Source organism: Phallusia mammillata, chromosome 7 (assembly GCF_965637545.1).
Source record: "Phallusia mammillata chromosome 7, kaPhaMamm4.hap1.1, whole genome shotgun sequence".
NCBI lineage: Eukaryota > Metazoa > Chordata > Ascidiacea > Phlebobranchia > Ascidiidae > Phallusia > Phallusia mammillata.
Window position 1 is genome coordinate 13,636,156 of NC_137258.1, and position 14,127 is coordinate 13,650,282.

Sequence of the window (14,127 nt, forward strand, 5' to 3'; positions counted from 1 at the left end):
AATGGCAATACTGACTTTCAAAATTCATTGACTTCAGCACTTTCGTTTATAAATAAAAAGCGAACCCCCACTTACATACTGGGCGATTTCAACTTAAATTTATTAAATACTACTGACAGACAGGTTGATGACTTCACCACTTCACAAACTCATTTATTCCATTAATAAACAAACCAACACGAATAACAGACACTAGTAGTACATGTATTGATCACATAGGGACAAACATATTAGCACAAGCAGCATTCTATTAGATTCAATATCAGATCATTTATTGTAGTTCACACGGATGTAAAAACAACAAATGGTAATACTGCCCAAAATCAAAGAAACTTTTGTAGTCATAACATCAAGCGATTCAAGCTACTTCTCAGCGAAGTTGACATCTTAGAAGTCATAACCCAAAATGACCCAAACCAGGCTTATAGTAATTTGTCAGATTTAATCTACCAGCCATTTAAATGCTGTTTTCCATTTTCATCATCAAAACCAGTTTCTCAAAGTCAATGTTGGTTTGATAAAGACTTAAAAAATTTACAACTTTTGAAGCAAAAATTATACAAAAAGTACTTGAATAAAAAGACGGATCACAGAAAGGAAAAACACAATAAAATACGCAACACATACAATCGCATGCTATCTCAAAAAAAAAAAAAAACACTACTATCACACATTATTCACCAGCAATAAACAAAACACGAAAAGGACCTGGGCCACAATAAATAAGCTACTAGGCAGAGTAAAGGAAAAGTCATCCAGTCCTATTCTGATTGATAAAAGCACTACAACTGACTCATACATCATAGCAAATCATTTCAATCAATATTTTGGGACAGTGGCTAAGGATCTGGCTTTAAAACTAGACCCATCCAATACACAATTTGATACATATTTGAATGAAAACTGCCCCAACTCTATGTTCCTGTATCCCACCTGTCCTGGTGAACTTGACCAAGTCATAAAATCCATGAAACCAAAACTGAGCTGTGGGTTTGATGAAATTCCTGTAAAAATAATTAAATCTTTTACTGGAAACATAATAATGGGTCTTAGTCATGTTGTAAACTTGTCATTTCAAACTGGTACTTTCTTAAATGATTTTAAAGAGGCCAAAGTCATTCCCATTCATAAAAGAGGTGATCGAAAGTTGGCATCCAACTACCGACCAATAAGCTTGCTGTCAAACTTATCCAAAGCGGTAGAGAGACTGGTTTACAATAGAGTCTATTCATTTTTAAAATCGACTAACTTCTTTTCTGACAGTCAATTTGGGTTTCGAAAGCATCACTCAACAAGCCATGTAACAACTAAACTTATATCTGAGGTCATTGAGAGTTTAAATGCAAAAAATCAAACTTTAGGTATATTTCTTGATTTATCAAGGCTTTCGATACAATAGATCACAAGATCATGTTGAAAAAACTTTTTTCTTGTGGAATTAGAGGAGTACCATTAAACTGTTTGAGAGCTATCTTATTGGTCGGTCACAGCGAGTTTCCTACAACAATTGTATTTCAACAAATAAATTAGACATTCCACTGGACGTACCCTAGGGTTCAATTTTGGGTCCATTACTTTTCAGGTATGGATCTCCTTTAATGTTTGCTGATGATACGACTATCATACTGAAAGCTAAAACTATAAAGGACCTGGAAAATAGGGCCAATTCTGATATGGAGGCTATTCACAATTGGTTAATAGCAAACAGACTCACCCTTAATATAAGCAAAACCAAAACAATGTTATTCCAGTCTCGTAGACATCAAACAGTTAATGTTGCAATTAAAGATCAGAAACTTGTGCAGGTCAAATCTTTATCATTCCTGGGTGTAATCCTTAATGAAGGGTTGTCTTGGAAGGAGCATATTGTTAAGCTTTATCAAACGTGCAAGCGCAACCTTGCAATTGTAACAAAGATTAAGAACTGTCTACAAAAGGACACAATGTTGAGTCTTTACCATTCCCTCATAATGTCACATATTCGCTACTGTATAGTGAACCAATTGTGCCCTCCACTTTTTTGCGCCCCATAACGTCTTAACGTTGCGCAGCTATTTCCGGCTTGGTGATTGTTTTAGTGCAATTGTGTCGCTATGTCGTCTTTCACCAAGCGAAATAAACTCAACTCAACTCAACACGACATAGAGTCGAAAATCCTCGCTCTGGCCAGGCGGTTGCTAGAGGAATTGACAATGCAATGCAGCAAAGTCGATGCAGCTCTGGAAACATTTGCTGGAATACGTTGTCTCGAGCAATTTTGCTGCAGACATCACCGGGATCTTGGCAGAACTCAATTTCTGGCATTGTCATTCTATGTTTCAACGTTTGATAGTCATTTAGTACTTTCAAGGTTTGTTCAGCAGGAACAATGTCAAATCTTCTGATAAGCAGTGAGAGATCATCATTCCCATAAAGCTGGCGCTGAGGGGTATCAAGAGGAATCTCATTAGCATCAAAGATTCGAAAAGCAGAGAGTACCTCAGGCTCAGGGAAACGTTCTTCGAGATTACAGAGCAGTGCCTCACAGTATGTTTCTGTGGTGAATCGCAGCAGTTTAAAATCATCTTCAAGAAGTGTATTTTGAGATCTTGGTAAATTTTTTGAAATCTTTTCCCAGTCAAGTTTTAGGCTGTTTAAAACCTGATCTGAATTGGCAATGCTCCTTATCTCTTTTTTGCATATTGAAAGTGCCGACTGTATGTGAGAAAAGTGAAAACTACCTTTTTGAAACAACAATGATAACTTAAAGCAGCATTCAGCAAGTAAAGGGAGAAAAGAAAGCGTTTGGAGCAAATTAAATGAAGAATACCAACTGCTGTGCAATCTTTCTTCTCGGTAGCAAAATATTGGAGCGTAGCGTGTACAGCAGGCAGTTCTGCTTTCACTGCGATTACAGCCTGACCATGAGATAGCCAGCGAGTACGGCAGGCTTTAATTAGTTTTCGCGCAGACGAATCAACATCAACAGTTTGCATTTCTTGTAGTTTTGCGGTCTTGAGCGGCGAAATTGAAAAGTACTTCCACGTCTGGACTAAGCCACGTTCGCAATCCTGGATGTGTTGTAGCTCCTTTACCGTGTCCGTACATGCCAAGGCTAAGCGATGCGCATGGCAGTGCACTGTGTAGGTAGGTAATCGGATTTTGTGCAGTCAATTTCTGTGAGAGGGAATTTCGGCGGCCTATCATTGCAGCAGCTCCATCGCATGCAATAGCGACATGTTTACCCACATCAAGACTGTAGTCAGCAGCGACCTCTTTCCAGAGTCGGAATAGGTTGGCAGCAGTTGCCCCGCGAGCGTCTATCCGACGGATATCCAAAAATGCAGTTGCCTGGCGTCCCTTTTTATTTACGTACTGAACAAATGTAATATATTGCTGCAAAGTAGCAATATCGGTTGTCTCGTCGACCATGGTAGCCCAGCATAGGCTTTGCTTGACATCAGCAACGATGCGATCAGTCAGATGGTCGGAGATGAGCAAAATAAACTCCGTCACTGCTGTTGAACTGGTATGTCGCAGGTCACGAAGCCGGTCATTGTGACCAATGCGGTCAACCAGTGTTTGCAAGGAAGCAACTTTTCGATTCGCTACTTCCTCTTTCAGTACCCAGTAAATTAGGTGTACTCTCTCAGCCACTGTTTTGGTTTTATTTAATACACGATCTTGATACTTTGTGTGAAATAGCGAGACACGTTGGTTCTGTTCCAGTTTAACTGCTTGCTGGTGCTGCTCCGAGCTCAGATGCATATCCAGACGAGAGGGGCGCTGAGGTCTGGCGGGTACGTTGGTGTAAACATCAGCAAACTTGCCTCGGCCAGTGATAGCTATGGATGCTTACAGCAAAGCAAACATATTATGCCTCCGTCAGCATGGAGGGTGAACACGTTCATTCGTAGAGCATCATCAAAACCTTTCAGTTTAATCCACGATTGAAATATCTTGTTGGATGGTGCAGCTGGAACAGTCGTCGACGATGCAACAGGAAGAGTCGACTGCTCTTGAACATTTTCAGCAGAATTTCGGTCATTCAGTAAAACACAATCAGAACTTGTGGTGATGTTGGCAGATGCGGTTTCGGGGGTTAGAGCAGCAGTACGTGTTTTCGATTTACCAGAAAAGAACTGCTTTAAACTTCGATTGTTAGGTTTATCAGAGGATAAGGGTTTACGCTGCGACATTTTCACCTGAAATAACTCACAAAAACTTAAAAAATTTAAGTTAAAAAATAGAAAGAGTATTTAAGAAATAGACTATTCTAAATTTTATCGCAAAAACAATCTTTCTATCTCAAAAATGCTCAAGATAGCGACTGTCACGTCTTCCTTTTCTTTTACCAGGAAAGAGATCGCTGATCAATTAACGACTGAATAGTTCTACTTCTGAGATCGCTGATCAAAATCTCCAGAGAGGTGGCAAAAAGGGCGATGTAATCTACAATAGCACTTGCAAATAACGCATTAAAACTTGATAGCAACTGTCAGCACTTCAACGTATTTCTTAATTTCTGTCCTTCCTCTCTTTTACACTCAAAATATGCCGCCTTATAGAATTCCAAAAATATTCTCCCACCTACGAGAAGCTTCGGTTAAGTTACGTCACAAACAATTGTTAAAACTAAACGTCAGGTTGAGTAAATACGTTTATGACATCATAAGCTTCATAATATTCAGTTTAAGTCAGAGAAGAGTCCAGGAGGAATAGAAATAACTCGAATCTAGGTTTCGCAAAAAAAGCAATTATTACGTTATTTCTGATTTCAAAGGTTACTTTAGGACAAACATTAATCTCTAAAGATGCGGTACAAACCTAGGCATTTAAACTACATACAATCAACGCAACATAAAATGAATTATTCGACAAGGCACAGCTTAAATGATTGTGACAGCGACCAAACAGCCTGTCCAACACGGCCGCCAAACAAGTTTGCTGCACAATCAAACAAAGTATGCTTGTTGGCTTCTGCTTGTTATGTTTCCACACGTAAAAACTGATCATTATGCGCCATAAATCAGAAATAAACATTGACGAGTATCGAAGTTGCACTTCTTTTGTGAATAACTCTTTGATTCAGCTGTTAGCTGTACCTCCACTTATTCTTTTTTCCGGACGTGAACTATTGATCGTAGGCTATATTCGTATTATTGTGGCGAATTTTAATCACGTTCTATTTTTGACGCATCTTTTGAATACTTTACCTTCACACACGTATTTTCACTTATTCTTTCACGTTACTTTGTTATATTTGTTCGGATTATTACACACCTTCATGCACATAACATTCTTTACAGTTTATTATCCTGTGTTTCACTATTGTTTAGTCTGTATAATCGTTGTTATGTTTCGCCACTCATTTATTCACTTAATTGTTTTGTTTAATCGTTGTTATGTTTCGCCACTCATTTCTTCACCTAATTGTTTTGTTTAATCGTTGTCATGTTTCGCCACTCATTTCTTCACTTAATTGTTTTGCGTATTATTCTCACCACACAGTATCCTCACTAAATGGTTCTTGTTACACATGATGCTTTTCCTGTGTTTTATACGTTCGCCTCATATGTGCCGTTTGCGTGTTCACCCCACTGATCTAGAAAAAAGCCTGGATAGCGCATCCAAGCGGAAAAGTGAAGCCTACATGGAGGGGGTAGAGCTACTAACACTGAGCTTGGGCTGGCCCCCGCTCTGGGAATTTCTGGTAGGTGGCGCTAAGGAGCATAGGCGTTTATGGTGCTGTTACAGCAGTTTGGGTTTATGGTAAGAATAATTGCTGAGTCAGCACCATAAACGCCTATTCTCCTTAGCGCCACCTACCAGAAATTCCCAGAGCGGGGGCCAGCCCAAGCTCAGTGTTAGTAGTTCTACCACATGAGGGTACGGCGGCCATATTGGAAGGATCACCTGCGTTAGGCGGTGGCAGCCATCAGAGCGTATTGTGACTAAGTTCAGTGTTAGTGCAAAGTTTTTACGTGTGAGGTAAATATTTTTATGTTGTTTTAAGGTCGTATTAAATCAATTGCTCTTAATATACGCATATTACGCGGTTCTGTGGAGAGAAATTGCTGACGTCGTCGGATTTATATTTTAGCTATTTCACCTACGTAGGCATTTAGCAGCAAACATATATATTTATGCAATTGGTAATCTTTATTATGACTAAAAAGAGACAATTTGACAAAGATGCAACATGCAATGAACCCCCAAAAAAACTTTATTGCAAGTTTTAAACCTTAACTTTGAAGATCAAACAAAATATTTTGCGATACTTTTTTTGATGTCGTCTCCAGTGTTTTGTTTTTGCAAAAGATGGTGAAGTCGAACTTTTGTGTGGAATTTTAATATCATTTTCATTAGTTTAAATTTATGATTGTCCAACAGGGCATCCAAATGAATGGTCAACACTTTGGAATGAGGAACATCCATCAACACTGACAATGCTTTTGTTTAAGGCATTTCTTTGCCTTTTGGTAATTTGCCATCTGTAGTGACAAGCATGGACTGAAATCTCTTTTCTGGGTCCTGGCAGAGGGTACAGTTACCCTAGATCAGGGCTTCCCAAACTTTTTTGATCGCGACCCCTTTTAATCTCTTTAAATTTTTCGCGACCCTTCAAGGATAATATGATAAACAGTGCGAAAAAACGTTTGTTGTATTTATTGAAACGCCTAATTGGAGCGAAAACTAAAAACAACCTACCGGTACTCGGAGTCGACTACTTTACACGTTCAAACACCGATAACTTTTACGTGCTTTAGCCTTAGTTTCTGAAAGATTGTTTTGCAAATGGGCACTTGTCACAATTTCTTCGTGTGGTTTGAACGTTTGCTGTGCGTCGAGAACATACGCACGTTCGTAAAGAAGTTTCAAATCATGTATTGTTGACGCATAAACTGAGCTCACCTTGGACCAAGTTTAGGCCGTTGCAGTGCTTTGCAAACGGATATTAAACACTGCTTAGAACTCGTAAATTTATTGCCTATTTTTTATTAGAGAAAGTTATTGAGCCAAAGAATGCTTAAACGTTTGTAACTCTATATATCATGTTTATGCTGCATTAAAATGCCTGTGTATTTCAAAACAATTGCAATTGTTGCGTTTCAACCGACGTCCGTTCGATCAATGGCGTTTTAAAACCGACGTAACTTGAACAAAGATGCGATTTTGACGTTATACAAAGATAAAGGCCGGGGGTGTGCGGCACCATCACATCCCCGTACTCTGCGCCAGTGTATTGAGTACTTTTTGCACAAATTGGTACAGCTCTCTGCGACCCCTCAAGTTTGTTAAGCGACCCCTTCCGGGGTCGCGACCCCCAGTTTGGGAAGCCCTGCCCTAGATGATGACCTAAAGAGACCCCATCATTTCAAGACATAAAGCTATGGTGAAGAGGGTAAACTAAGTGCTTCAATGCAAATGAAACAAAGTGCTGTTTTTTGACCATCTTTCTCACATATCTTCCTGTTGTTTTATTGACCAACAACGTTTGTATTGCTGGAACATCTGCATAATCGTGATCATTTTGTAGTGGATCCCAGTCTTCTAAATTATACTTTCTATTTGTTGCAAAATGTGAAATTCCCTTATTTCTGATCCTGCTTGTATTACTTGATACATTTAAAATATTCGTAGGATCTTGATTTTTTTTTCTGTGATGATGCTTCTCTATAGAAGGCGCTTGCATGCTACTTTAAATAGCTGGGTTGTTGTTGAAGCCCGCAATAGAATAAAATATTTTTAAAAAAGCTCTGAATGGAATTTAGAATGAACTTGTATGAATTTGTACATTGTCAAGTATTTTTAAGGGTGAGTCATTTTCATGTACTAAATCTTGAAATATGCCTTCAGTAAAGTCAAAAATTCATTGAAGCCGGTTTTTCTTCTTGATTAATGCAATTGTGTGTTATCAGGCAATTTTAGACCAACAATTATAAGCACTCTCTAGGAATGATTCCCATGATGCCTTATTAGAAATGTGTAGGGGTGATTTAAAGCCATGGGCTAATAGATTCCGGAAATTCATTATTTTTCTTTTAACCTGAGGAACTTACTGTCCGGCAGTATTAACCTTCTTTTTGTTGGTGCCATTTAACCTGTTTCAATTTCAGTTGTTGCTTAAATATGTTCTCATTCTTTCATGTATTACTTTTAATGTTCCAATTTATTATTTCAATTAATACAATTTAATTATCACCTGCTGTATTGGTTAAGTCTTGATTCATGGGGAAACAGCATCCTCTCTTAGAGTGATAATTTGGCTAGTATGGTTCATATATTTTTCTTAAAAATGGTCCGAGCAAACCAGAGTATTTGCTTGAATTTCAGGTTTGCCTGCCAATGTTATTTATCCGGCCTTTCGACGGTCGGAGTAAGATGCAATGCTAGGAGCAAATGTATTAAACCTGGATTAAAAATGTGTGTAAAATAGTAATGAAAAAATTGAAGTTCATGTGAGTTTGATATTGAGATTAACTTACCACTTGGATCAATAAACCACATAACCAAGTGATTGTATACTTATTAATCCCGCCTGGAATCGAACCAGGGTCCTTTGCCGTAAAGCAAATGTGATAAACCACTACACCACAGGATTTGACAAAATGTATACACCACTTGGATAAATCGTTTAAAAAAAACTACTACACCGTGAAGAAGGTCTGCTTGTCTTGTACAATTATTTTATGTGTTAAAGATCTGTAGTTATATAACAAACACTAATATTCCAAGTCACAATACAACTAAAATCAGCCTCAGTTGCCATCACTATAACTCCAACAAAATGTCAAAAATATATCCCACTTGTGAAATGTACGGGAATATCTGGGCTTTGTATAGCTCTCTCCATCATTACTGCCTTTGCCGTCACTTCTACTTCTACCTTATTAGCGTTTTTTGCTGCAACGGAATGCACAACACTGTGTTCCTGCTTTGCCCAGTGTACCAGGTGATCCTTCCAATATGGCGGCAAAACCTCCACACAGGCTTCAAAAATCCCCTTATCGTAACGCCTGGTTGCGCTATCCAGGCTTTTTTCTAGATCAGTGGTTCACCCTTGTTGGTTCTGCGATACCCGGATGTGCCTCTGGGAATCACGTGATTTGTCAATCAACGTGATTGGTGTGGTAAAACGTGCTTGAGAAGAAATCATGGTCAGTCTTCCTCTGGGCGCCGTGCGAGTAACACCGTGTTGTTTTATGTTGTGTATTGCTGGCGTTGACTTGTAGTGAAACTTGTCGAATTCGGAGTTGTCGCTTTTTATCGTTGTATTTAAACAAGGCGCCCATTAGTGAAACCAGTTTGTGGTCTTTCTTTGGCTTAGTGGTGAGCCGTTATTGCAGGGTTCGGGCCGTTTCCGAATTAGGGAGGCAGTTTTGGTTTTAAGGTATAGAATTAGGTTTAAGGGGTTGATTGGAATTTACATCACCCCTTGAAAGATCTTTTAGTCCAGTGGTTCTTAACCTTTTTGGTGAAATTTCCCACTAAAGTCAATCAACAAGTTCGAATTTCCCCCTCTTTGTTATTTTTATATTGATGTTTTGTACCCTTCATTAACAAAACAATGTATTCTTCGATTAAAATAGGTTTGTGACGCGCCTTTGTCGGGACCTGCAAGAGTGCTTTCATGAGAGAGTAAAATTGTGTGGAATATCGAAGAGTCTTCTCTGCTTGCAGTACTGATTTATTGCATCACAATTAACATAAGAAAGGCATTTATTTGCACACAATGACAAAGGCATTGATATTGTTAATCTTGTCTGTGGTGTAACAAACGGCCTTCAGATTTTATGCGAATTGTGAAACTGGGTGAAATTAATAATAAATGTTGTTGCGGGAATACTTTTGCAGTAATTTAAGTTTAAACGGTTAACTCAAGGCCTGATCTGGTTTGTAGGCCGGAGTTTGGTGAGCCCTGACTTTCACAATTTCCCTCTACATGCACTGAATTTCCCACTAGTGGGAAATTTCCCACCGGTTAAGAACCACTGTTTTAGTCGAATTCCCAAAGCTGCCGAAATAATTCCGTAACATTATCGACAAGACATAGCGAGAAACAACCATTACTTTTCTACTGTAGTTGCAAGTCCAAATTTTGGGAAACCGCTGGAGAAAAAATTTACCGAAACGGTCCCCCAAAACACCTTAAAAAAAACACTGAGCACGTGAATGATTTAAACTGTCTGTTTTGTGAGGTGGCTGTGTTATGTGTCCTGTAGTGCAAGTTACGAGGGAAACCGTTATTCCTCAACACGCGTGCAATATTCTTGCATTCGTGTTTGCAAATTGCCATAACCATGATGTGTGTTTTGGCTCTGCTGTAAAGTGTTTTGGCGACCGTAAGTTTTTGGTGTCGTGGATGGTGAGATGTGTAGTGTATAGCGATCAGTGTTGGTGTGCTTCTTGTAAATGTTAGTGGTGAGCCTTTGGTCTGGCTGCCTGCGTCCTTTTCCGTACGAAAACAGGAAATTGTCCGAATGTTCGGGTGCGTCTGACCCATAAACAGACATAACAAAGCCTGATCCAGATTCGTCCCGGAAGCATATTTCCAAAATGTTTCCGAATTCGAACCACAGGGCTTTTTCAGCCAATCACAGCAGCGCAAATCTGCGGGTTGCCGTTACGTCACGTTTAGGTTGCTAAGCGGTTATTTTGACTTCAGTATTGTCGACGTTGCAAGTTTTATGTCAGTTTTGATTCAAAAAAACGTTTTTACAAGTCAGAACATGGTGAAGACTCATGCATTTTGGATGTTTGAACTGAAGGTAATGTTTATTAGGTTATGTATAGCAGTAAATTATACACACATAATTTTTATTGAGTGTAAAATCACTTTTGTGCAATATATGCTTCATAAATGGTAAATTATACACTCATACTTTTTATTAAGTCTGAAATAGCTTTTGAGCAAAATATTTTCTGTTATTAATGGTATGTGTTTGTTTAGGATAGTGTTGCGATTTAATGTACATTCCCTTCAATCAATCAATGTCAAAATTTTTCTTTTTATATGATGAGCACGGCATGCAGTCAAGTTTGCATGGCATAAAAACAGTGTATTATGCCTCATTGTCTCTAGTGCAAGCACCTATGATCAACACAATTTAACACATTATGCATGTCATACCTTGGGATCAACAAACTGTTCCTAACCTACAGAGATGAATGGTTTATTATTGTACACAGTGCAGTTCTGACATAAGTGTACACTAGGCACACCATTTGCATAGTTGTTCCAAACAACTCCCAGTATTTTCAGTTATGAATGTTGTTCTGTGCCATCAATGTATATGTTATTTTTATTGTGCATGCTGGAATTTTGTCGTAAGTTTACAATAAAACAGAAGTGATCTTGAATAGCAAATTGAAGTAGTGTGCTTGAGAGCCAATGCAGGATTAAAAAAAACTACTACAGTATAAAGTAAATTATGAGAAGATTTACTTGTGCTAGCATATTTATTGTTTTTCTTGTGACATTGAAATGATAATAGTCCCAAAAAATGTTGTAATGAATAGCTACCACCTAAAAACAGCTATGCAGCAGTGTCAGAATTTTATTTTCTTATCTCACCTCATGTGAGCAGCTTTTTCTCAGTTATTTTATCTTTTCTTGTTTACACCAGTTTTTTTTTATTTGCAATCTCATGTATGAAACAAAACACCTTTTTACTTACAATGCTCTAAATTAGGGCAAGCTTGGCTATTGACAGCACTCTATATGACCAGTCTTATTTGTCAGCAAGTTAAATTAGTTTGTCTTGACCTTGCTACACAGGCTAATTATTTTTCTTCATGGTTTACATCAGTTTATTTATTTGCAACTCTTTATATGGAACAAAGCAGTTGCACCTAAATTAAAACATTATATCACTCATTCCAACAGTCCTCCAAAAGTTTGTTTATTATACATGCAGTAACCACAGTTAAAAATAATCAGTCAACACAGTTCTATAAAGTAGATCCAATGATAATCTATTGGTATCACATTCTCCATGATAGTCAATATGTTTACTAGTACAATAACTTTAGTTATAGCTAAATGTCAAGCAAATGCCCTTTGACTTGGAGTGCTTGATGTCTCCGATCTGCCCTTTCCTTTAGTCCATCCCTTCTCAAGGTTTTATTTGTTTTGGCAGCGCAACTGCTCTTCCTTGGTTCCAGTCATACAGGCCTAAGCTCTGGTGGCTAAAGGCACACTAATCTATAGGTATAATCACTTTGGAGCATGGAAAAGTAAATTCTAATTGTTAAACAGCAAATATGATTATGCATCCATGCAGGTTCTGGAATAGCAAATAGCCCAACCTACAATCCAATAAATTAATCAAAAGCCAATTGCCCCAATCTACAAACCAATTAGGTAATAATAGTAAGCAATATGATATCTACCAGCAGTAACAATTTTATCCAAGACCCTTTAACAATTTATACAAAAATGCACGGAAAAGCTGCAGGAAAAAAAGTAAAACACATAAGGAAATGAATTTTTGTACCTCCTATACCAAGAAAATATATAATTTTAATGTCAGTACCAAAAAAACCCAATGTATTTTGCTCCCAGCATTGCGGCTGCCAATTGAGTTTTTACCAAATGAATGAAGTGCTGATCTGATTTGTGCAACGAAATGAGCAGAAGAGTTCTTAAACCTTTCTAATGCTTTTTTAGTTTCCTTTTAATTAAAGTCACTAGAGTGCTTGGTCTTTATAAACTCAGAACACTATTAAATTTAAGAAAAGTTCTCTGCAGTGTAGTCTGGTTTATGTGATGGCCCAGCAATGCTATCAGACAATGAAGTGGTTGGATTGATTTCCATGGAATTTGAACAGCCACCATGATCTTATGTTGATGTGTAGTGGCCAAATCACTAAAGAATTCCACAGATGGTGCCTGCTCCTGACCCAATGCAACGCCTGCATACATTTGCTTCTGAGGTGCTGATCCCTGATACATCCCCAATTGGAATACCACATAACAGGACTGTAAGTGAGGCATTAGTCTGAACCAGATTGGTTGTAGAAGCCACAAACACTATCTCAGAAGATTGTAACATCATTTTGTGGATTCTTTCCATGATCAGCCTTACAATGGCACAAACATAACAAAGCGGATCTTAGCCTCCGATTCTTCAGCATACTTCTGTATAGCACAAAACAAATTTATACCACTTTATGCCCCAAAGTTACATTTACGCCACTGATCCCAGAGATAGTACACAGAGCAGGGCTTTGGATTAGTTGTTAGTGACTGCACTTATTCCATCTGTAACAAGCAACTTGGTCTCATGGGTTTGTAATGCTTGAGACACTGACAATCATTGCCAAAAATACATGAAGAAAATCTTTCTTGTAGATTCACTGATCTTTATTAGCTAACCAAGGTTTCTGGCAGCTTTAAGCAAGTGATTGTGGTTAACTGCCACACTTACTATACATGGATGAGTAGAAACCAACTTATGTGATGTTTAGTTGACTTGGTGTAAAGTTTGATCTTAACATCCATAGACACAGGACACAAAGTGTTGAATTTGATACACCAGCTTCATGTTGGCAAAACTTCAAAGGTTTCCCCAAAATATTTTAGGGTTTAGAAATGTTTTGTATACATTCCAGCTAGTAATAGAAACTACACAAAAAGACTCAAGCCACTCGTCCCATTATTTTGCTGATTGTAAGGTCAATCTAAAAACCATTTCTTCATTTCCTTTTGTTACTAATTTTTCTCCAAGTTCCACCATTTGCTGCAGGGAATCCACTTAACAATATCAGATGATTATTTACAAGAAAGCTTATAATTAATTATTAAAAATGCCTTTTAAAATGCTTATATTTTAGTAATACAATTATAAAACCAAGCACAACGTTAACTTTCAAATGTTGTAACTCGAGGCAGATTGACTGGTTACTACGCAAGCTGTTGTGAGATTGGTTCAATCAAAGTATATATAAAACACAAGTAGTCCAACCCATTGTTACGCGATAGAGCCGCATGGACGCCATTTTGTGTCCAAATTAATACAGCAGGTATAGGGAAAAACACATAAATTGTCTGATTTTTACAAACTGGTGGGATTTAACGCGTGTTTGATAGGCAAAATCGAATAAAACGTTTGGGTTCTAACATTTGAGCGTGATAATGCACGC

General features: G+C 38.0%; 2 long non-coding RNA genes across 2 annotated transcripts; one reads left to right on the forward strand and one right to left on the reverse strand.

Moving 5' to 3' along the window:
- Positions 1-136: 136 nt before the first annotated feature.
- On the reverse strand, positions 137-8,367 carry LOC145239424 (uncharacterized). The gene is made up of 2 exons (XR_013862309.1): positions 8,186-8,367; positions 137-1,004 (listed from the first exon to the last, which is right to left on the reverse strand). It is a non-coding gene; the product is annotated as an uncharacterized LOC145239424 (long non-coding RNA).
- Positions 8,368-8,928: 561 nt separating this feature from the next.
- LOC145239425 (uncharacterized) lies at positions 8,929-11,343 on the forward strand. The gene is made up of 2 exons (XR_013862310.1): positions 8,929-10,751; positions 10,934-11,343. It is a non-coding gene; the product is annotated as an uncharacterized LOC145239425 (long non-coding RNA).
- The last annotated feature ends 2,784 nt before the right edge of the window (positions 11,344-14,127 follow it).